The sequence below is a fragment of the Aquarana catesbeiana genome, linkage group LG02 (genome assembly GCF_042186555.1).
Source record: "Aquarana catesbeiana isolate 2022-GZ linkage group LG02, ASM4218655v1, whole genome shotgun sequence".
NCBI classification, from domain to species: domain Eukaryota; kingdom Metazoa; phylum Chordata; class Amphibia; order Anura; family Ranidae; genus Aquarana; species Aquarana catesbeiana.
Window position 1 is genome coordinate 595,539,705 of NC_133325.1, and position 24,210 is coordinate 595,563,914.

Here is a 24,210-nt window from a genome sequence, read left to right on the forward strand (position 1 = left end):
AATTTGTTTATAAACGACCTGGAGGATGGGATAAACAGTTCAATCTCTGTATTTGCAGACGATACTAAGTTAAGCAGGGCAATAACTTCTCCGCAGGATGTGGAAACCTTGCAAAAAGACCTGAACAATTTAATGGGGTGGGCGACTACATGGCAAATGAGGTTCAATGTAGAAAAATGTAAAATAATGTATTTGGGTGGCAAAAATATGAATGCAATCTATACACTAGGGGGAGAACCTCTGGTGGAATCTAGGATGGAAAAGGACCTGGGGGTCCTAGTAGATAATAGGCTCAGCAATGGCATGCAATGCCAAGCTGCTGCTAATAAAGCAAACAGAATATTGGCATGCATTAAAAGGGGGATCAACGCAAGAGATAAAACGATAATTCTCCCACTCTACAAGGCTCTGTTCCGGCCGCACCTGGAGTATGCTGTCCAGTTCTGGGCACCAGTCCTCAGGAAGGATGTACTGGAAATGGAGCGAGTACAAAGAAGGGCAACAAAGCTAATAAAGGGTCTGGAGGATCTTAGTTATGAGGAAAGGTTGCGAGCACTGAACTTATTCTCTCTGGAGAAGAGACGCTTGAGAGGGGATATGATTTCAATTTACAAATACTGTACTGGTGACCCCACAATAGGGATAAAACTTTTTCGCAGAAGAGAGTTTAATAAGACTCGTGGCCACTCATTACAATTAGAAGAAAAGAGGTTTAACCTTAAACTACGTAGAGGGTTCTTTACTGTAAGAGCGGCAAGGATGTGGAATTCCCTTCCACAGGTGGTGGTCTCAGCGGGGAGCATTGATAGCTTCAAGAAACTATTAGATAATCACCTGAATGACCGCAACATACAGGGATATATAATGTAATACTGACACATAATCACACACATAGATTGGACTTGATGGACTTGTGTCTTTTTTCAACTTCACCTACTATGTAACTATGTAAGACTCCAAAATTAATGTGAAAAATGACGATTCTCCTGATAGGCCTACATTTTATCCTAAGTCAGATGATAACTTCACAAATATTGAATCACATGACAGAGAGATTAAACCATTGTTTTCTATTCCTTGGGTAAATAGATGTTGTATTAAAAAGGCTTTCAGTTTCATCATTGATTTGGCAGACCTGATGGATAACATTACTGCCTTGTATGATAGAAACTTTATAGCCCTTGCTATAGAATTGAAGATGATCAAAAAATAAGTTTTGCAGCACCGGCTGGTGCTGGATTATCTCACGGCCAGTCAAGGAGGAATATGCACCATAGTGGGAACTACTTGTTGTAACTACATTGGAAATGATACTAAGACTGAAGATGCCATCATTTCGCATGTAGAAAAGGTACAACAAATGAAGGTTAAATTCCGCAAAGAATATACCGAAGGTAGGTAGGTTGAAGGTAGGTAGGAAAGCTGGCTTTCCTGGCTCAATCCTCTCAACTGGTTTTCTGGCATTGCAAGATGGTTTTCTGGAATTTTACATGGTATTCTATATATTGTAGGAATTATAGTCCTTATAATCCTGATAGTTAAATGCGCACCTATGTTATGCAAATGTTGTTTGAAGATAATCACACGTGCTGGTACTAATATTGGTTCTTCTCCTTAGGGTCTCGACTCAGAACTGCCATGAGATGGTGGTCCGTATACCTGGAGATCAACCTAAAGACACAGAAGAAGCTTAAAAGGGATACCGGAAGAATTCTAAACACAGGAGGGGCTGTAAAGATATGAAATATATGAACCATATCTTTCTATGTATCCAGAGTTCCTCTTCAATATGAATTTGTATTTTTGATATTTCTTATTATTCTTGTTTTTCTCTAAGATGTTTCTGAATTCTTTTGGTATTGCAACACAAGTGGCTGACCAGCTGACAATTAAATGTTCTGCCAATGACCTGACACAATTCTTGGAAAGGATGTGATATGGAAAGATGTTGACATAGAAAGTCCCTGTGTAAAAGTTAAATTAACCTTTCCCAAATAATTATTCTTCCTTTTCTGTCAAAATAATTCTTAATTAGAAATAGTCAGGTCAAGATGACCCAGAAAACTGGCCAAAAGCTGTGTTGAAATACTTAGTAAAATGCGTACATGTGACGTGTAACTTTGGGCTTTTGCCCGCCATAGAATGTAATGCTAGGAGCTTCTATAAAAGTTTGAACCACTCTGTAATTTGTATCACATCCCCTTGGAAGGTGTGATCCACTGTATGTACAGTGCATATTCTGAAGTAAACATGCATTAGACAAATGCAGCTCTATTGGCGTTGATGTCCTTTATTTCAAGTTTCAACTTGACACCCTCCACCACCTCTGCAACATCCTTAAGCCTAAAATCATTTATCAATCATTCAAAAGTCGGGAAGTCACATCCACCCCTCCACCTTCACTGACTGTCACACCCCTTCCTCACACAGTTAAAATCACCGTGACAATAGTTGCCACCCTTCCTGGTAACTGCAGTTTCAATACATCCAAGAACTCCTTTCGACCCTTTTTATCATAGGCGCATAACAGTTGATTAATCTTACTTTCTCATTTTCATATTCAAACAAAACTGACAAACATCTCCCAGGCACCACTTCCTCATATGACAACACTTTTAACTCATTGTTTTTAACTAACACCCCAACACCTTCTGATCTGGTCTCACAGCAGGGTGCCCACACAGCCACTCCCTTCCCCCACTCAGTAATGTCACGCAGATCCTCCACCCTGCATTCCTGCAGACAAATTACATCCGCCTTAACATATCCCAAATAATAAAAAATTACCGCCCTCCTACCACCAGCCGTTAGACTCCTAACATTTAAAGTGGCAACGATAAGCGCCATAATCAAAAAAAGGATAATTTTAGCCATCATGAAAATTAACATGGTTCTTTCTTGGACTCTTCTTGTCCCACTCTCTGGCGATCTGGCGGCCCCCTCCTTGGAGACCCCAGGTGAAGCGATATGCAAGGAGCTTTCCTCCTCGCTTTCGGACCCTTCCCCCTCAATCCAAGTCCGTTTACCCGACAACTGGGTCACGGATCCAGAGAAGGATGACATATGCTGCCCACATTCTAGGCTTTCATCACTGTCTAAATCCTCCATGTTCTCCTGCTCCTCTTCTTCACTGGAGGAAATATCTCTGACTAGCACAGGCGCCACAAAAGGACTAGATACCGGACTGTCAACTGGATTTATTCCTTCAATGATGATCTCCAAACCTTCCGGGAAATCTTGGGATTGTCCAGCCGATCCACCTACTTCCATCTCCTCTCCTCTTCCATGACCACCGTCTTCAATTACACCTGCTCCTTAAAACCTGGCATCACCAGAACCCTCAACCCACGGCTCGCCATCTCGAAAGGAAGTCCAAAGATCCGCCTGCTTCCCTATGGGGGCCCCCACAAGGGGAGACCCCCACAGCTCCGCCAACCGACCGATGCATCGCCTCCAAAAAGGCGATCGCTCCTCGTTGCCCGGGGTCTAAGCCTGAGGCCAATAGCAGCAAGGGGGGGCCCTCTGAAAAGGGTTGCTCCCCCCCAAGGCCGACCGTCGGGTACCCCGGGCACCTTTCAACCAAGATACAAGCAAGCAGATACTACACTTGATCTTGATCGGGAGGGATTGACTCAAAGTTTTGTCCATGCGTAGTATGTGCCAGTGTTGTTTAAAAATATTCTCAATTTCCTTGTACTATACATGAAAGTTGGAGATAAAACCCCATTCGTGGTTAGAACTTTTCACAGATGGTCTATCTTCCAAACATGATTCACGCGTGATATTGCCAACGGAGTCAATAATTCTGTTGAGTTCCTGTTCATTGTATCCCTTTTGTGTAAATCTCCTTTTAATTACTTCAGTTTGTGACTGGTAATCAGCATCCAATGTACAGTTTCTCCTAATTCTCATTATTTGGCCTTTTGGAATATTTTTAAGCCAGTGTGGATGGTGGCCACTAGTGAGAGGGAGATAATTGTTTCTGTCTGTTGGTTTAAAATAAACGGACGTGATCAAGCCTGTTCCTTGTCTAATGATATTTACATCCAAATAATGGATCTGATCTTTGCTGAACTCATAATCCAACACAATATTGTTTCTGTTGGCATTGAGTTGGCATTGAGTTCAGTCATAAAATCATGCAAGGAACGTACCAGAAGTAATTATGAGACAGGCAAAAATCCAGTGCCTGTCTCAAAAAAACTTTCTGTTCAAAAGGCATATCATCCCTCTGACACAATGCCCAATTTAGAGCCAGCAGAGCGTCATCGTGCTGAATTATACTATATAATGTACGTGCGCTCATGTTTACAATATCATTGCTTTTATAACAATAATAGTAACATTGTCCCATGTTCGCAAACACTGCTAAGTATGAAGATATTATAGGTGGTTCATCTATTAATTGCATTTCCGCGCTGTAATATGCATTTTGTATATAACGGGCATTTTTATATGCTGATTTTGTATACAATGAGGTTGTAGGTGTCAGGGCACCAAAGGGTAATCAATTAACTGTTCAAGAGAGTGTCCGTTCTGGGGCATCTGTTATGTGAGAGAATATCGGTATTTTTTGCAATTCTCCAGGTTCGTTGATTATCACTAATTGTTTTGCTTCTTTTATATCTTTTTCCATCGTACAGCCTAAGTTGTTATACAGTGTATCGCATTACTAACATTGTTGACGAGCTGGGTGGTTTGTTATCGCAATTTGTGCGGAGTGCTACTTGCTGAATGAATTATATCACTTGCTGGTCGACCGATAGATATCGGCGTGTGTGGGGGAGCCGTGCTAAGGTGTTTAGCACCTGTTAACCCACCTACCGTCTCTGTATTTGATCGATCCTATTGAATAGAGGTTGACGCTATTAGACGTTAATGCTTAAATAGTGGACTAGTCTAGCAAGTGTCATTTGGCCTGAAATTGGATTTCTTTAAAAGTACTACATATCAGTTCTCCAAAAAGGTTAATTTTACCTGGCCCAGAGTATGATCTGTATGGAAGTATTACATATCGGCTCTCTTGGGGGTTAGTCTTGACATACCCACCTCTGATGCTTAAAAGAGTGAGAGTGCCGTGTGGCTCCACCCTCAGATGATGTCATGAGTGATGAAACGCGTCAGATTGGAGCCACACGACGTACGCAGATCCATCAGTCAACCCAGGGAAAGACAGCTCCATTCCCCGTGAAAGGTATCCATTGAGGGCAGTAGGAGACGCTGTGGAACCTGGTGTCTTTGTCTGATGTTTTCTAGTGAACACCGCTTTTTGATTTGCACATTCTTGTAAGTGTACATCTGGAAGAGGGACTCCTTCCCCCTTCCTTTCTGTGTTTAATAATAAAATTGATTTAAACGAGATTACACTATGTCAGATCCTTCTCTTTCATTGCTCATGTAATTGAATGACCCGAGCGAGGTTCCGTTCTGGACAAGGGAGAGAGAACACCGATTTGGACGTCTACCATTTTGGATGACATACACGCTAAGATCTATCTCTCATTGGTAAGAGTTTGCCTAAGAGGGGGTTTCCTTACACACCCACCCACTTTTTATTCGAGCACGTATGGTGTCTGGACTCCTTTTTCTTCTGGTAACAGCTGTTCTTTCTGAAAAGGTTACTTTAGAAGACTGTTTCCTCCCAAAAGGAGTTTTTTATCTCCAAAAGGACTTTTTATCTGTTTTTATTGAACGAATGTGTTGGTCATATTAATGCTAATTCATGGACTTTTATTGATTTTATGGATTTTATGAACTTTTACCTAGTTTTATTCACAAGCGCTGCCCGAGTCCATCGGACTTCCCTGTTATGTTGTTTTTGAGTCTACCTGCTATTTTTGTACGTCTCAGAATGGAGGGGGCCCCAAGAAAATGTTTGCCCAGGGCCCAATCAAAATTGAAAAGACGGCCCTGCCATACAGTCTAGTTTTCATCAGCATTCCACAGAAAATAACCTACTAAAGCTCACTAATGACCTACTAGCTGCTAAATAGAATGGCCACTGCTCTATACTCATACTATTAAAATTTTCTGCTGCCTTAGATACAATTAACCGCCTGCTGCGCCTCAAAAACTCCATTCCACTTGGCCTCCAAGGCTGTTCCTTCTTGGCTCTTCTCCTACCCGTCTAAGCACTCCTTTAGTTTTTTTTATAAAACTCAATTTCCTCTTCCTCTTTCAGTAGGGGGTCCACCAAGGATCTGTCCTTTAGTCCCTTCTATGCTCTATCTACATCTTCTTGTTTGGTTAGATGATGAACTCCCATGGCTTCCAATACCATCTCTTTGCTGAAGAGACCTAGATCTACAATATCTCTCTACTCTTCACCTCAACCTTTCTGTCAGGGACATATCAGTGGCCGTCGGGCGAACATGCGTGCGCGCAGGTGCACGAGGGGCCTTCCCAGGGCAGTTCTGCTGAAATCTCCACCAGGGGGCGCCGAAGCGCTCCCGCGCGCGCCCGTTCGCGCGTACGTTTGGCACCAAAGGCCCTTTAAAAGACTGTCAGATGCTTCCATCAGGTGCTGTTTGCCTGCAGCTCTGCACCTGAGTTCCTGTATCCTGCCTGTTGTTGTATTGCTAGTGACCCGGCTCCGTCTGACCATTCTCCTGTCTCCAATCTGACCCAGCCTACCTGACCTCGCTTATATCTTGTGACCCGTTGCCAAACTCCTGCCTGCCTGACTATTCTTGGATCATCCCTCCTGCCATATACTTGCCTGATCTCCTGCCAAACGGACTGTCTGACTCTGCTTTGCCTGTGTCCTGTGACGCAGCTTCCAGCCTGCTCTGCCAAGCTCCAGGTTCTGCTGCTGCCAAATCATCCACCTGTCTGCCTACTGATCCGCTTCAGCCTATCTGCATCCACAGCTCAGCCATTCCGGAGGGACGTCTTTCCAGTTCCAGTGTTTGCTTCCGCAGGAACCTGCATCAGGCCCTCCTACCCACTGTGCTCAAGAGAACACTGTTCCCACTTCCAGTGGCTTCTGAACCAGCGTTTAAGAGAGGTCTCCTTCTACCAGTCGGGCTCAACTACCAGGTAACTAACAGTACGAACAGCCATGACTGAGCCCGCAGGAGAGACCTCTCCCATCAAGGAGATCTGTACGCACCTAGCAGCACTCACCCAGGCAGTAAAGACTTTACAAGACAGCTACAACAGACTGGAGGGTCAAGTGCTGAACCTTAGTGGTCCTGGAGGTGTGGCCTCTGCCTCCGCAGCTGCTCCAGCACAGGCTGCTGCACCACCCTCTGTGGTCATGCTCCCACCTGAACCAATGGTCCCCATCCCTGAGAGGTTTTCTGGTGACCGAACCAAGTTTCTGGCCTTCCGCAGCGCCTGCCAATTTTACTTCGCCCTACAGCCACAGACTTTTTCCTTGGAGGCTACTAAAGTGGGATATGTTATATCCCTTCTTCAAGGGGAACCCCAGACCTGGGCCCGCCGCCTGCTTGAAACCAACTCTGTACAGATCCAGTCTTTGTCTGCCTTCTTCGAAGCCATGGCCCAGTTGTACGAGGACCCTCAGCAGACTGCCACTGCTGAGGCAGCTTTGTTCGCGCTCCAACGAGGCCACAGGCTGGCCGAGGACTATGTTACGGACTTCCAACGCTGGAGCGCGGACACTCAATGGAACAACGCAGCTTTACGTCATCAGTTCCGCATGAGGTTATCTGAAAGTCTAAAGGATGAGCTTGCTCGGGTAGGGATGCCTGATACCCTTGAAGAACTCATCGCTCTTACCATCCAGATTGACCGATGCCTTTGTGAGCGCCGGTCTGAACGCTCGTCCCAGCAAACGTGCCCTATGTGGATGACTGCAAAAGTTCCGGTTCCTGCCTCCCGGTATCTACCTCCTGCCTGCCCAAGTCCGGCCACCCAAACACCTGATACCAATGCAACTGGGACTTATGCGCTCTACTTTGCCCCCAGAAGAACGGGCGCGCAGACGCCAGCTAAACCTCTGTCTCTACTGTGGTGGGGCGGGCCACTACGTGAACAACTGTCCAGTCAAGACTCGTAAGTGTTTTCCTTCTACTCCGGCCAGTTTATCCGCCTTAACCGCCAATGCAACTCCACTTGCTCTCCCTCTCTCATTACAGCTCCAGGGAAGAACAATCCGGGTCAACGCTATTATTGATTCCAGGGCATGTAGCTGCTTTATTGACTCTGCTTTCGCTACTCAACAAAATCTTCCCCTAAAAGACAAGACACACAGACTCTCAGTTTTTCTGGCCGATGGGTCTCACATAAAATCAGGACAAGTCTCTCAAGAAACCCTTCCTCTGTCTGCCACCTGTTTATCTCAACACAAAGAAATCCTAACTCTGGACATTATCTCATCTCCATTATTTCCGATCATTTTGGGCATGCCCTGGCTCCAGGCCCATAACCCTCACGTGAACTGGTCTACGGGTGAAATCAAGTTTCGGTCACCCTACTGCCAAAAACATTGCTTACCTGAACCCTCTAAGCCTGCTGCTACTTTAATTTGTATGGACATTGACCAAGACCTGCTTCAAACCATACCAGAGGCCTATCGGGAATTTGCGGATGTGTTCAGCAAGAAGGGAGTGGACTCCCTGCCACCCCATCATCCCTATGATTGCCCAATTGAGCTGCTCCCTGGGGCTGAGATTCCTTTTGGGCGCATCTTCCCGCTGTCTAAAAAAGAACAAGAGGCACTTAAGATATACATAAATGAGAACCTCAAAAAGGGCTTTATTGGACCTTCTACTTCCCCAGCTGGTGCCGGAATATTTTTTGTCTCCGAAAAAGATCAGACTCTTCGTCCATGTGTGGACTATCGGGAGTTAAACAAGTTTACGGTCAAAAAACGCTACCCGTTGCCTCTGATACCTGAACTGTTCCAGAAGTTGAGGTCTGCCATCATCTTCACCAAGCTGGATCTAAGAGGGGCCTACAATCTGGTCCGCATTCGGGCCGGAGATGAATGGAAGACGGCTTTCCGGACCCGTTTCTGACACTATGAGTACCTGGTCATGCCCTTCGGCCTATGCAATGCTCCTGCCACTTTCCAGCATCTGGTCAACGATGTGTTCAGAGATTTCCTGGACATCTTTGTAATCGTCTACTTGGATGACATTTTAATCTTCTCCAGTTCACTCAATCAACATAGGGAACATGTCCGTAGGGTCCTGGACCGTCTTCGTTTGCACGGACTGTATGCTAAAGTGGAGAAGTGCGAATTTGAACAAGAAGAGATTTAGTTTCTGGGGTTAGTGATCTCCCCAACCGGCATCAAAATGGACCCTTTAGAAGGTGTCCACTGTGCTAGATTGGCCAGCTCCTCTGGACAAGAAGGGCGTGCAACGCTTTTTTGGATTTGCAAATTTTTATAGAAAGTTCATTAGGGGGTTTTCTGCCATTATCTCCCCCATCACGCAGCTAACCAAGCAGAACTCCTTCCACTGGAGCCCGGAGGCTCAGGGGGCCTTTGAAGAATTAAAGAGACGTTTCACTTCAGCTCCGATCCTTAGCCACCCTGACCCATCCTTACCTTTTATCCTGGAGGTTGATGCTTCTGAAGTGGCCGTGGGTGCTGTCATTTCTCAACGACAGGGCAACAAGGACCTGATGCACCCCGTAGGATTCTTTTCTAGAAAACTCTCGCCGCCTGAGCGGAATTACGATGTGGGAGACTGGGAACTACTTGCTATCAAGACAGCTTTAGAAGAATGGAGGTACTTGTTAGAGGGCGCAGTCCATCCAGTGCTGATATATACTGACCACAAGAATCTCAAATACCTAAGATCTGCTAAGAGACTGAAACCCCGACAGGCCCGATGGGCTCTATTCTTTACACGTTTCTGTTTCCACATCACTTACCGGCCTGGATCTAAAAACGTAAAACCAGACGCGCTGTCGCGCATGTTTGACGTTTCAGTACCTGACACCATCCTGCCGGCAAACAGCTTCCTACTTCTTCAAACGGACCTCCTGTCCATGATCAGGGAAGCATCACCAGAACCTTCAAGTCTCCAGGGATCCTCTTTAACACCCCGAGATGGATTATTGTGGAGAGGAAGTCAAATATTTGTACCGGAGAGCGCCCGAGTCAAGGTACTGACATTATTGCATGACCACCCACTTGCAGGACATTTTGGGGTCTGCAAGACCCTTGAGCTTGTGCAACGCACTTTCTGGTGGCCTAACCTGAAGGAATTTTGCAGAAAGTACGTTAATTCTTGTTCTGTTTGCATTCAGAATAAATCTTCCAGGAACAGAGCTTGGGGACTACTGAGACCGTTGCCTATACCAGATAGACCCTGCAGGATGATAGCAATGGACTTTATAGTTGAACTACCATGCTCTGAAGGATGTTCGGCGATCTTTGTGGTCGTCGACCGGCTGTCTAAAATGGCCCACTTCGTGCCCCTAAAGGGAACACCTTCTGCTGTTGAAACGGCCCGTGTGTTCATCAAGGAGATTGTCAGGCTGCACGGAGTCCCCACAAATATAGTGTCCGATAGGGGGGTGCAGTTTACTTCATGCTTCTGGAAAGCCCTATGTGAGATCTTGAAGATTGAACTAGCCCTGTCCTCAGCATACCATCCCCAAATGAATGGGCAAACTGAAAGGACAAACCAGACACTGGAGCAATACATTAGGTGTTTCACATCTTTTGTGCAAGATGATTGGGTGTCCCTGCTGCCCCTAGCGGAATTTGCTTATAATAATGCTAGTCACTCTGCCACTGGTCAATCTCCTTTCTTTGCCAATTATGATTTTCATGTATCTTTTTTACCAGATTTTCTTCCAGAGTCCTCAGTTCCAGCGGTCCAGGATACAGTGCAGTTCCTCAGTCATAATAACCGGATGTTACAGGAAGCGGTCTCCAAGGCACAAGCAGACAGCAAGAGGATCTTCGATCAAAAAAGAAAAGGAGATCTAAACCTTCAGCTTGGTGATAAGGTATGGCTGTCTACCAATAATATTAGGTTGACTTGTCCTTCCAAAAAGCTTGCTCCTAAATTTATTGGGCCCTTCCCTGTGAAAAGGAAAATCAACGAGGTATCCTATGAACTGTGTTTACCTGACTCTCTTAAAATCCACCCTGTGTTTCATGTGTCGCTTTTGAAGCCTGCTGTAGATGATCCCTTTCCTAATAGGGGCACCAGGGTCCCTTAACCTGTCTTGGTGGACAGTAATGAGGAATACGAAGTGGAGGCCATCCTTGATTGCAGAAAGAGATCTGGGCAAGTACAGTTTTTGATTAAATGGAAGGAGTATGGTCCGGAGAATAACTCATGGGAACCTGACAGTAATATTCATGCTAAACATTTGATCCATGCCTATTTCTCTGCTCATCCTGAAATGAAGAGTTATCTGGGCATCCGGAGGCTGCCTGTTGGGAGGGGGCAATGTCAGGGACATATCAGTGGCCGTCGGGCAAACATGCGTGCGCGCAGGTGCACGAGGGGCCTTCCCAGGGCAGTTTTGCTGAAATCTCCACCAGGGGGGGCGCCGGAGTGCTCCCGCGCGTGCCCGTTCGTGCGTGCGCGTGCCTGTTCGTGCTAGCGCTGTTTGGCGCCAAAGGCCCTTTAAAAGACTGTCAGATGCTTCCATCAGGTGCTGTTTGCCTGCAGCTCTGCACCTGAGTTCCTGTATCCTGCCTGTTGTTGTATTGCTAGTGACCCGGCTCCGTCTGACCATTCTCCTGTCTCCAATCTGACCCAGCCTGCCTGACCTCGCTTATATCTTGTGACCTGTTGCCAAACTCCTGCCTGCCTGACTATTCTTGGATCATCTCTCCTGCCATATACTTGTCTGATCTCCTGCCAAACGGACTGTCTGACTCTGCTTTGCCTGTGTCCTGTGACGCAGCTTCCAGCCTGCTCTGCCAAGCTCCAGGTTCTGCTGCTGCCAAATCATCCACCTGTCTGCCTACTGATCTGCTTCAGCCTACCTGCATCCGCAGCTCAGCCATTCTGGAGGGACGTCTTTCCAGTTCCAGTGTTTGCTACCGCAGGAACCTGCATCAGGCCCTCCTACCCACTGTGCTCAAGAGACCACAGTTCCCACTTCCAGTGGCTCCTGAACCAGCGTTTAAGAGAGGTCTCCTTCTACCAGTCGGGCTCAACTACCAGGTACCTAACACTTTCAGTCTTTTTTGCTCATCACCAACTTGCTAACTGACATATCAGTATGGATGTCACACCACTTCCTAAATTAAATCTTTCTAAAACTGAGCTCATTATATTTACTCCTCCCATACCCCTCCACCAAATTTTCAATCAAGATCAATAGCACAATTATCAGCCGCTTCCCCTATACCAGGTGCTAGGTGTAATCCTGGACACAGACCTATCCTTCCAGTTCAAAATACAAACACAGTCTAAAACATATGGCCTTCACCTCTTACATTTTCTAAAATATGCCTCTTGTTAACCAATGACACAATAAGTTCAATCTACCAACCATTCAGTGTCTGTCAACTCTCACTGCAAATTCCTTTCATAGCTTTCCCTGAACCCAGAGACTAAAATGCAAAGTCCTAACAACAACATACAAAGCTGTGCAAATCTCTGCACCAAGTTACATCAACTTGTCTTAAACCTTTCACAAGCGTTTACAATGGCATTGTAACACTCACATCTTCTGTATAATTTGTCTCCCGATGTCCGGTTTCATTTGTTAAAAGGACTTTGATAATGCAGTGGTGGCCGTTTTCACTTTGCTTGTGGGCATGTGAAGCCCACAAGCATCCTGTTCTGGGATACGGTGCTGCTGAGCGACCAGTATGCACCGCCCGTTCTCTCTGCGATCTCGCGCACGCGCATTGAGTCATTCTTGCAGCGCTGTCAACTACTAGGCTGCCATCACAACGGGTGGCGCGTCGGAAGTCCCTGCCCAGTTGTGATGGCAACCCAGCCCTCGGCGCTGCCCACTGACTCCTGGGAAATGATGACACACATCTTCCAGGAGCAGTAGCGAGTGGAAGCGCCAAGGGAAGTGATGTAAGGAGCCGAGTAGAGGAAGGAGGAAGATTTCAAGGGACCACATAGCAACAGGCATTAAGAGGTGAGTTAAAAAAAATGTCCAAATGTTTTGTTTTTTATATTATTTCATGCACAGTAATGCTTTTTTTGGGTGGAACTCCACTTTAAACCATCCTTGTCATTCCTTCCAAGACTCCCTAGTTCTCTTTTCAACTCCTCCTATGCATGCATTCAGGACTTTTCCAGAGCCTTTGCCATCCTCTGGAACTCTCTACCCCAGTCGGTTTGGCTTATATTCTACTCTGTCTGCCTTTAGATGATCCTTTAAAACTCATCTTTTAAAGTGTATTCCCACATATGTAGTCACATTTGAGAAAACACCACAAATATGTTTATTATGTATTCCTGTTCACAAAGCATATCTAAAAATAATTAAAAATACATATTTCTTACCTGCAAGACTGCAAGATACTCTGAAATATGAAAAATTTAAATTGAGAGGAAATGTAATTCCCTCACTAACATACAAAGCAGAAGCCCAGCTTCCCTCTCTTTAACCCTTTGTGAGGACAAAAGTGTTCACCTCTAATTTGCAACTGATAATGTGATTTGCCAGTACAGTACAGACAGGGTTTTTTGGGGTAAACCTTATCCCCCCCCCCCCTCTGCAGAAGGAAAACCTCAGTGTTGGAGAAAAGAGAAACCTCAGTGTTGCAGAAACTAGCAAATAAGATGTAAACAACTTTTTTTTTTTTTTTAAGTTTTTCGATGTGAATGAGAACATTTAGTAACACACGTAACAAATATAAAGTAGGCATTATCCCAATATAGCTGCAAAAATACAGATTTAAGCCAAGCCTATCCCACCTTTATCTAACAACTGAAATTTTTATTTCTTCATCAACTCATTCCCTCACAGCTATTTTCTTTTTGTATCACGTGCCTCTTCCTTTTAGATTGTAAGCTTATTTGAGCAAGGCCCTCCTAACCCTTTTGTCTGTAATGTTTAATAATCCTTGATTATCTTGTCATGGTTCAGGTACTTCCAGTTAAAGAGTGACAATTACTTCCCCATTGTGCTCCTGCTTTGTCAGCATGTCATGAGTACCCCATTGGAGACTACAAGACACACGTTGGACAGTCATAATCCACCCCTGTCATCACCAAGAAGCCAGTCCAGAGCAAAAAATATTTAGACAATGCTGGAGTGACTGCATGTACACAGGAAGTGGCTGAAAGGAGCTGGAAGAAAACAAAACTGAAATGCAAAAAAAAAAAAAAAAAAAAAAGGATGGAAAAGGTTAAAATATTATTTTATTGGAAAAATGTATTATTTTAACAAACTAAATGTCATTCATTTAGGGTTTACTTTAATACTGTATTTTAATATGTGTAGTAACCTATACCAACCCGTCAGTATCTTCCTGTACTTGTCTAACTTCAGCACAGTAAATAGTTTTTGGCTTTTCATTTAAGAATTTAGCTGTTTTTTTGTTTTAAAAAAATAACACTATATTTTGCCTTGCTTTCTATACATAGTATATTTTACTATTAAAATTTATTGCAAGTTTGAGAAATCTGGTAACATCAGTTTACGTCTAAGAATTTTGTTCCTGCTTTTTTTCTTTACGTATATCTATAAATCTCCTACACATCTACACATGCAATGTACAAAGCTACAACCAATTATTTTGCAAGCTTCAAGCATCTTCTCTGATAGCAAGAAAAAAAAATCTCCAGCTAATGATGCCAACTAGGGTACACAGACTTCCCACTGTAATCCGGTGTTGCTGTATAAATATTAATCACTGAGGTTTTACTTGCACAATAAGAAACAGATAATACTTCTGCCTGGAGTCTTTGGCTATTTTTAGAATCTAAATGTTAAAAGCCTCTTCAAGCCAACATACTGTAACTAGAAGAAGCTTGATTGTCTAAATGCACTGAGGTGACACAATATTTGGTTTTTCAGCAAAAAGCATCATACATTTGAATAGACACCGCCAGGCCATAGTGTCACCTTTTATTAAAATAACAACATCTAACCTCATCATTTAATGCACAGCATTTTTTTTCCACAACGCTGAACATAAACTAAACCCACTTTTATAGGAAGAATATGCTTATGCTGAAAAATACTGAAAATGAATATATTCCTTTACATTTTCTCAGCTGCACTAGAAAAAAATATAGTTGCATTCTGAATCAGTTGGTTGGCGATCAGGTGATTTAATTTCTGATTCTGCACAAGATGAAGCGATACTTTAGCCAGGACAATATACAATGTAATTACAGATTTAAAAGAATGAATTAGTGTTACTGGAAAGGTTGGAGTTGTGGTTGGAGTTAAGATTTAGCCCCCGTTCACATCTATGCGAATTAGATGCGGCTTACACCGCATCCAATTCGAAGGACATTTTAAAATACATTCATATGAATGGATCTGGTTCACATATGTACGTTGCATTCGCACTGCGCATTGCATCAAAAAACGTGTGTGTGTTTTCTGGGCATTGCGGTGAGAATTACAAGCCCAGTATCTTCTGTGGGAACGTATCTTATTCGCAGATGCATTGCGTTCTGAACATGGATTTTCTCCTTCTCCTCACTACACCTCCCCCTCTCCCAATTTTTCTTTATTAAAAGTCTTGCATTCAATAAGCATAAAATCACTATATATAATATACATAAATATATACATATTTACATAAATAAAAAATAAATATAGCAAATCTCCCCCTCTCCCCCCCCCCCTGCTCACTGATCCGAAGCTACAGTGCAGAGGAATCTCTGAACAACTGATTTTTACCTTCCCAGTGAAACCTGAGCTTCAATTCACACTGCACATGTGTGAACCCAGGCTGTAGGTTGATTAAGTTTGAGGGTTAATGAAGGTTGGGTCCTAGGGATCTAATGCTGCATTCACACTTAACCTCCCTGATGATTATGATGATTATGAGTATGATTATGTCAGATTTTTGCGTCTCAAAGCGGTACAATTATTTTGCATAGAAATTTGGCGTTTTATATTGTAGGCCTTTAATTCTTAGCAATAACACACTTAAATCTGTCCAAACAAGAGTCTAGTAGTATGGAAGAGCCCTGGGGCCATCATTAAAAAAAAATATATATAGAATTATGAGTTAGAAAAAAAAATAGATTTTTTAATTTTTTTACAGAATTCTAGGTTTGAAAGTCAGAATTCTGAGTTTGAAAGTCAGAATTCTGAGATTCAAAGTCAGAGATTAAAAGTCAGAATTTTGAGATTTAAAACTCAGAATTCTGAGTTTCAAAGTCAGAATTCTGAGATTCAAAGTCAGAATTCTGAGATTCAAAATCAGAATTCTGAGATTAAAAGTCAGAATTCTGAGATTAAAAGTCAGAATTCTGAGATTCAAAGTCAGAATTCTGAGATTAAAAGTCAGAATTTTGAGATTAAAAGTCAGAATTCTGAGTTTCAAAGTGAGAATTCTGAGATTCAAAGTCAGAATTCTGAGTTTCAAAGTGAGAATTCTGAGATTAAAAGTCATAATTTTGAGATTAAAAGTCAGAATTCTGAGTTTCAAAGTCAGAATTCTGAGTTTCAAATTCAGAATTCTGAGATTCAAAGTCAGAATTCTGAGTTTTAAAGTCAAAATTCTGAGTTTATAAATATAGTAGTCTCTATTAGGAAGATTTTAGGACAAATGAGCAATAAGGTAGTAACACCCACAGATCATCATTCTGCAGACATACATGTCTTCTGCTCTTTATATGGATATGTAAATCTATCTTAGTTACAGCACACAGTATAGGTAAGCAGGCAGTGCTGGGTTCTCTGGTTCCTCTACTTTATAAATTAGTTCCTCGGTTTGCTGTCTTATCCTTCTTCTCTGTCATCTGCTCCAACATAAAGAGCCATGCTGAAAATGTGTGTATTGTGTGCGATTGGGGGGGGAAGCACAGCTTCCATAGATAGCAGAACACAATGACCAGTACAGCACAGCTCTGCACCCCAACTTGTAGGATACATTGCACTATTGCCCCTACATGAGGGAATTGTGAATGGCTAGAAGGCAGCAGGACAATGTGTGTCTATGGTCATAATGGATTGATCATAGCAATTGATTCTATGGGCTGATAAGGTGTTTCAAGAAAGCATTAAGAGGGGCGTGTCTGGACGTACACAGGAGAAGACGTGTCTCGGCTGAGCTCCGCCAAGACCTGGTCAATCCAGCACCATCCAGGCTCCAATCCTTCCTGGGAGCCTATTTTTGCACCTGGGCGGCATCCTGGGCCACTCTGCTGCACGGCTGGAGAACTATTTCCCAGATTGCTGGTTCTCAGTCTCCCGGGCCTGCAGATTGCTCCGCGCCAGAGAGGCCCCGCCGCCATCTTGGGGCCTACGACCCGATCGCTGCCCCTGGCAAGCCTCCCCTATAAACCGGGCACTGTATGATCGATCATCCCGGTCGGGCAATCCTCCGCCCCCCCGGGATAATTGGGGGAGAAAGCGCCGGCGATCCCGGCCCCTCTGTCCGGCTCCACGGAGGCCTAGTTCCATCCCGCAGCCTGCTGACTGTCAGAAGCCTCCATCTGCATTTTGGGAGCCGGCACACAGTGGATCTGCATCTCTTTGGGCCGCAGTGAGTAACAGTTCCCCCCTTGCTCACTCCACATCCTCTAATAACAGCGGTGCTCACCCGGCTGGTTACAGCCGTTAGGAAAGTCCCTGGCTTCGGCCTACCTCTGGAGGACGGTGGCCATCTTGGTACTCCAGGTACCCCTCCAGCCTCTCTGCTTCACTGATCCATTAAATCTCTCTCACTGCACTCATCTTACAGCAAGATCCTCTACACATACAGCTTTGTTGTTAATCTAAACCTGGATACTTGTAATATCTTAGAGGCCCGTGTGGGGACGAGAGTTTATACACACCTTACCTGTCTGCTCTGCCCGCAATATACCCCTACACTATTTAAATGGTGATCTGAGCACATCTTACACCACAGTACCTCAAACACCCCAACCTACAGTGTCTCAAGCAGATGTAATTAAGGAACTAATGATGGCAGTTCCGCTGAGAATGAACTATGTGCATTAAATGAGCTTGGAAACCCGTTTGCTCACCGAGACCTCTGCTATGCCATATTAAGCACCTATAGATTCAGAGGTAAGCTAGATTTCCTGCCACAATTCCTGTTTATTACATGGGCAAAGTCGGCCAACAACAGCGAACATATAAACCCCTATTCGGGTCACATGAAGGTTCAAATATGGAACGCTATGTCACCAGAACACAACTCATGACCTCAAACACCCCCTCAGACCCCTTTGTGGGGATGGACACATCCATGGAGGCAGAAAACACTGTAAACGTATCTACTGTTGCTCAAGGTCCAAATCTCGACTCTTCTACCCCACGTGAGATTCTTACCCCAGACATATTAGACGCCAAGCTTGATGCCAAGTTACAGCTCCTACTACAACAAATTACAAATAATGTCTCGTTAGAAGTAAATAAGTTAGCTACGGAACTAAGAGGAGAGATCGATCAAATCGGTGAACGCACTGATACACTCGAAAATAAATTTGATGAGATGATAAATTATATGCAAGCAATTGAAGAGGAAAACCACAATTTGCGCCTATCAGTTTCTCAATTGCAGTTACAGCAGGAGGATTTGGAAAATAGAGAAAGGAGACAAAACCTACGCTTTCGTGATATCCCGGAGACGGTGGGGGACTCAGATCTACGTACCTACCTTCTGGGTCTCTTTAATACTCTGGCCCCTGCAGTGGTGGATATTGATTGGCGCCTTGATAGGGCACATCGGTCACTGGCCCCCAGGCCTCCGGCAGGAGCCAGACCCAGAGATGTCATAGTGAAATTTCATTATTTCGAAAAGCAAAGAAACACTCATTACTGCCACCCGCAACAAATCCCAACTTACATACAAGAGGGCAAAACTTCAAATTTTTAGCGATCTGTCTCCCATTACCCTTGCCAAACGTAGGAGCCTACGCCCAATCACACTCCACCTACAACATCACAAGATCCCATATTATTGGGGCTTTCCATTCCGCCTCACCGTATCTAAAGATGGAGTACAGCATACTCTACGTGAGTTATTGGAGGGTGAGGCATTTTTGAAAAGTCTGGGTCTGCCGCCACTCCCGGAAGAGGACTTAATCCCCCCAAATAATCAAGCCCGTCCTCCTCCCAATACACCTAGCCGCATCTGGACCCCAGTGAGAGACAGGTCCAGGAAACGCTTCTCCACACCTCAGCGTCTTCGTAACTCCAAGCAACCTCCTTGAAAGCACAACACCTGTTTTCCATGGATCCATACCCATTGCACTACTCGGAACATTTTACATGTTTTTAGAGTGGTAGAAATTAATAATCTGATCTGTTATGACTTTTTTTTTTTTTATTCACTCACCCTGCTCCTTTTGGTTTTGGTTTTCTTAAATTGCATAGTCTTATAGCTAATGCCCATTCTTCTTCCTGGTCATGAGTGGCTCAGTTAACATTCCGTTTAATACACCTCGTTGATTTGCTAATCAGTTTAGTAATGGCAGAATCTATTTTTATGCTAACAATCTCATAAGGTGAGCGGCGGGTACTTCCCAGTTCTCTACCTGGAGTCTCCTGATGGAAGTTCGTATACGCCCCTACCTGGCCTTGACATCTGTTCAGGGCCTCCTGAGACGCAATTGCCTCTCAGGCCTGAGAAAATCTTTGTTTTTGTTTTTACTGTTTTTCCAGTTGGTTCTTGTTTTTTTTTCTTTTTTTTTTTTCATGTTCAAGGATATCACTCTGGTGCTAAGGATACAAATGTTTTGTTCTTACCTTTCTAACCAAATGCAGTTTTATTATAGTCTATGTCTGCTGACATGTGAGCGTGTTTCTTTATCCCTTAATGTCTGCAACCTTACAAAAGCGAATCTATTGGGTCTATATATATGGCTTTGAAAATTATGTCGTATAATGTCAAAGGTCTGGGTTCCGTCCGTAAGCGCTGGATGGCCCTGAAGGATTTCAGGGCCTCTGACGCAGATGTGGTAATGGTTCAAGAGACCCATTTTAAGTCTACTGGTACGCTTAAATTTGCCTCAAGGTATTTCCCCACTTCCTTCCTTGCCTCGGATCACTCGGGCAGGGCGGGAGTGGCGATTTTGATTAGGAGGTCATGTCCCATTAAGGTAAAAAGATCTTATGCTGACCCTCTTGGTAGATATCTCATTCTGGATTGTGATTATGTGGCTACATCGTTTTCTCTCATTAATGTATACGCTCCTAATACTGGCCAGATTGAATTCCTTAACACATTATTTGATTCTCCTCACTACCCATCGCAACCTTTCATGATTGTAGGAGGGGATTTCAATCTGGTTATGTCCCCCAATAGAGACAGACAAACCCTTTTTAATACTGTGCCTTCTAAAAAGATTTCATCCCAAGCTAACTCTTTTCGCAAATGCATTAGATCTCATAGGTTATTCAACTCATGGAGGACCAGACATCCCTCCTCTAAACAGTTCACCTTCTATTCCCCTGCCCACAAAATGTACTCACGCCTTGACCATTTTTTTATATCGGCCCCACTCATATCATATGTGGCTGAGGTTGATATATCACCCATTACATGGTCGGACCATGCTCCTATCATGTTACATCTTGTGCTTTTCCAGGCCCACCCCAAGTCATGTCATTGGCGTCTAAATGACCATCTACTACAATCTGAGGTTTCACGTAATATACTGGCAAAAAATTTAGAAGAATTTTTTCAACACAACATAGGATCAGTTTCAGACTTCTCCACACTTTGGGAAGCACATAAAACTGTTTTTCGCGGTGCCTGCATATCCGAAAGCTCTAGGATAAAGAAAGATAGAAATAGTCTTTTACAATCTCTTACCGCTGCTTTGGTTGCTGCAGAGCAGAGGTTGTTGAGAGACCCTACAGTATCAAAATTACGAAGGGTAACCTCTCTTAGGGAGCAAATCAAATCACTTCATCTGGGTAGGGCAGTCAGATCTTTGCTATGGACAAAACAGAAGTTTTACGAGTACTCAAACAAACCGCATAGAATACTAGTTAATAAACTCCGTCCACGCCCTTTCAACTCATTCCCTGATTTCCTACAGCAGACAGATGGATCTAGAGTTTACTGCCCCCGTGGAATGTCTAGCGTCTTCTGCAAATTCTACCATAAATTATACAATTGCCTCACCCCTGAGCATGGTTTTAACTTTAGTCAAGAAAAATTAACATTTTTTTTTTCTAATATAAAACTCCCGAAGCTGACCTCTGCAGACTTAGACAGTTTGAATATAGATATAACGACTGAAGAACTTTTGCCCATAGTTAAGAAACTCCCACTACATAAATCGCCCGGCCCTGATGGTTTACCCTACTCTTATTACAAATCTTTTTTTGATATTCTATCTCCACATATGCTAACCCTCTATGAATCCCTGCTCAAAGGTATATCCCCTATCTCACAATTCTCTCATTCATTTATCTCTGTCATTCCAAAGCCAGGTAAAGATCCCTCTATCCCAGATAATTATAGGCCGATAGCTCTTCTAAATTCAGATTATAAGATTTTTACAAAAATTCTTGCATCCAGATTGTCTAGGATTATCCCCAAATTGATCCATGGGGACCAGGTGGGTTTTGTGCCTGGCAGACACGCGGGGGACAACACCCGTCGTACAATAAACTTAATAGACCTTCTAGATAGAACCTCCAGACAGGCGTTGATCCTGAGTCTGGATGCACAAAAGGCCTTTGACAGGTTAAGCTGGCCCTATATGTTCAATGTTTTAGAGATGTATGGCTTTGGGGGTCCTTATCTGAAGGCTTTGAAGGCTATATATTCAACAATCACAGCTCAAGTACAGATGTCATCCTTCATGTCGCCAAGCTTCCCCATGACTAATGGTACTCGACAGGGGTGTCCTTTGTCGCCATTGCTTTTTATTCTCTGCCTGGAACCCCTGGCCGAGTCCATCCGCACTCATCCGGATATTCGGGGGGTGGTAATGCGACAAGGGGAATATAAACTATCACTCTTCGCAGATGACATCTTGCTCACGATCACTAATCCAATGATTTCCCTCCCCTCCCTACACAAATTGTTGTCTTCCTTTTGGGGCCATTTCGGGCTATAAAGTTAACACGTCTAAAACTGAAGCTCTGCCCATACATATCCCATTGCCCATACTATCACAGCTCAAAGAGTCCTATCCCTATAAATGGTGTAAAACCTCTCTCAAATATTTAGGTATCCTTCTCACCCCATCCTACTCTTCTCTATACTCTGCTAACTTCCCTCCCTTAGTTCTGGAAATTAATAAATCCTTGAGGTCTTGGACTAAGTACCCGTTATCCTTATTGGGCAGGATAAACGTTTTGAAAATGTCTATTTTACCTAGACTGTTATACTATTTTGAAACGTTACCAATTGCTCTACCCTCATCCCAATTAAAGACACTTCAACGTAACTTTCTAAAGTTCATATGGGGCGGGGGGGCCCACCGTATAGCCGGTTCGGTGGTGTTTGCTCCGAGGTCCAGGGGTGGAATGGGTGCACCGGACATTTTCAAATATTATTATGCCTCACATTTAAGGCCTATTATTTCTTGGACATCCCTCTTTGCTCCAAATCAACCGCTATTGAGAAGGGTGTGATATACCCGGTTCACCCATGTACCTTGGTTTGGGATGATTCCTTTCCTATAGATCCCACTTTCAGACACCAGTGCACTGGCCCAATGAATTTTACTATAACTATTTGGCGTAAATGTTTCAAAAAATACCAACTCGTCTCACCCTGCTCCCCGCTCATCAATGTATTGTTTAACCCACTCATACCAGACAGCTTGTCCTTGAGCAGGATCTTTCCATGGCTTAACGCCTCCCTTTTTCAACTTCAAAATTTAGTAAACCCGGTTACGCGAAAGCTACATCCCTTTGACACCCTACGTGAGAAATTTAATATCCCCAACCAACTTTTTTACTTCTACCTGCAGGTCAGACACTTTTTCCACTCTAAATCTTCATCATTATCCCTCGAAAGCCCAACTAATTTCGAATACATATGTGCTCAGGGACCCCACCAGTTACACTTAATATCTTCCATTCATCGTATCCTTCATGAGTCGACACCTCTGACTGAGACCACACATCATTATATGGGAAAATGGTCCCATTTGTTAGGCAGAGCTATCTCAATTCAGCTATGGGACAAGATTTGGTCTTCTGTCTCCAAATCCTCTAAGTGTGTGACCCAACGGGAGACTTCTATGAAGATTCTTATGTTTTGGTATAGAACCCCTGATGTTATTCATAAATACGACCCCTCGGTCCCGCCGCACTGTTGGCGTTGTGGGATTGACACGGGTTCTTTATTCCATATATTTTGGCAGTGTTCAAAGATACAACCTTTCTGGGGGGAGGTGGGGCTCCTGATACAGAAAGTGTTGGATAAATCTCTCCCATTAGACCCAATACACTATTTGTTGGGCCTTCCTTTCCCTGGCTTAACCAAAAGAGCTAACCGGATCCTTTCTTATATACTATTGGCTGCCAAGCGACTTATCCCCCTGTGTTGGCTGTCCGGTGTTCCCCCCCTTGGCCCAAATTTTTACAATTAGTAACTGATATCCGAAGGATGGAATATCTAATGGCCTCAGTACATGATACTATCCCCCAATTTGAAAAATTGTGGAAACCCTGGGATGAGTCGGAATTTGGGACTCCTATGCCAAACACCGTTCTTTAAATTTTTTTTTTTTTTTTTTTTTTTTTATACTGGCATGAGCGTCCCATATGATCATGATATCCCATTCCCCCTCACCTGCCCCATTTTCACATGTATTACTTAGAACTTATTATCACATACCACATGTCCTTCATAGAATCTATGTTCATCTCTCTCTTATGTAACTAATTTTACACTCCTGATCCTGCACTTCTATTTTAGGAATTATATTTTTCTGTATCCTGGACAAAAGTACAGAGCGGTTTGTGCTCTGTAATTGTGAACTCTGTTCTTATGTACCTATTTTGTTTTGCTATAAAGATATTATCAAAACTTTATATTTTATATTTTATATTGTACAACATTACTGCTGTACTTGTTCATTCTACAATGTTAAAAACCTAATAAAAAGTGAAAGCTTAGTGGTTAGAGACTTATAGTGTAAGGTTGTGGGTTCTAATCCAGTTCAGGGCACAATCTTTACTTATATATTT